Consider the following 1,481-nt stretch of genomic DNA (forward strand, 5'->3'; position numbering starts at 1 on the left):
CTTGTTTTGGTTTGGGTTTTTTATAGATAAGTATTCCTTGTACCCGAGAGAAGCTGACTCTTCAGTAGTCAAGTCCAGGATGGTTCAAGACCAAGGTTTGAGTCCATAGTACATTTTCAATTTATTTTTTTCTGTAGAATAGCTTTAACGGGAGAGATTAAGAGAGACAGAGCTGCTGTCCAGAATGCAGGAGACTAAAATTCAAAGCCCTATTTTAAAGTAGGGTTGTCAGCCTCAGTCTCCTACAACCCAGGTGACTGCTTGCTAGTACACACAGACTATAACCTGCTGTTTTACAGCTCCTTAGAGGATACCTGAAGGGTAAGGCTCCATTGGCAAGACAGGCAGTGGGATGCCTAATTTGATAATCCTACTCTAGAGGTTCAGTTTGAGTTAGTCCTCCAAGCAATTCATGAATTGTGGGGCTTCAGATTCTCAGTACTTTCCCAAGGCTGTTGTGAAGATAGATTTATTAATGTACGGTGATGCTCAGACACTGTACGGCTAGAGCCATATCAATAGGGTGTAATTAGTATAATAATTAGCTTTCACAGCACACCAAAGGTTGGATTCTTATTTTTCACTTGCCCTGTCTGCCTGTTGTAGCCACCATTGGATTATGCCTAAACAAGCATGAGGACTCAAGGTGGAAAAGGCCATCCTATTTTCTGTGTGTATAACTTCCTAACACAATGTAATTCCTAACACTCTTGGAACGCCTAGCATTCCCAGGCTCTGGGGTCTCCAGGCACTATTATATTACAAAATAAAATGATGTACCAGATAGAGATGGGCATCAAAAGAAATGTTAAACCTGACAATTATTGTATTCAGTCCTCCTTAATTATAGACTTTTAATATGATTTTTTGTGTCGTCTTCCTTCCTACATTTCACCTTTTTCCTGGATTGAATTCTGATTTATGCACTGTATCAACTTAATAGAAATGTACATAAATGTGAGTGGCTGGCTACATCCAAATACTGGTTAGATGCTTACATTTCCACACAGCTAACACATCTATATGGTGATTCTCAGCCCATTGTATAACCTGATATCTCTCAACTGAATAGCTATCCACTTTATAGTAGAAAATAAATACAAGTCCCACATCAAATATATGTGGTATTTAATCTTTTTTTGTGATTCTGGGTCAAGTGAATTTCTTTAGAGTTCTCTGGTAAGGCCTATTCTGAAAGGCCTCTGTTAGCTACCCAGAAAAGGACTACATGCTTCAAACAGAAATCTGTCAGCTAAGTACTCCACCTGACTGTGAAACCAACATTGTAAAAATGATACATTCTTACTCAACAGATCTGCCTTATAAAGTCAACATAGCTGGGAGGGAGAGCTGTATGGCTGGAGACACTTTTTTTCCTTGTGCATCATCAACCAAATTGTTTACTTAGTTTTAGCTACACCTGTACAAGCCAACTGAAAGCACAGGTGTCAGGGAGGGCACAATTTGGCTTACAGAATCTC

This window comes from Alligator sinensis, unplaced genomic scaffold (assembly GCF_000455745.1).
Source record: "Alligator sinensis unplaced genomic scaffold, ASM45574v1 scaffold1175_1, whole genome shotgun sequence".
NCBI lineage: Eukaryota > Metazoa > Chordata > Crocodylia > Alligatoridae > Alligator > Alligator sinensis.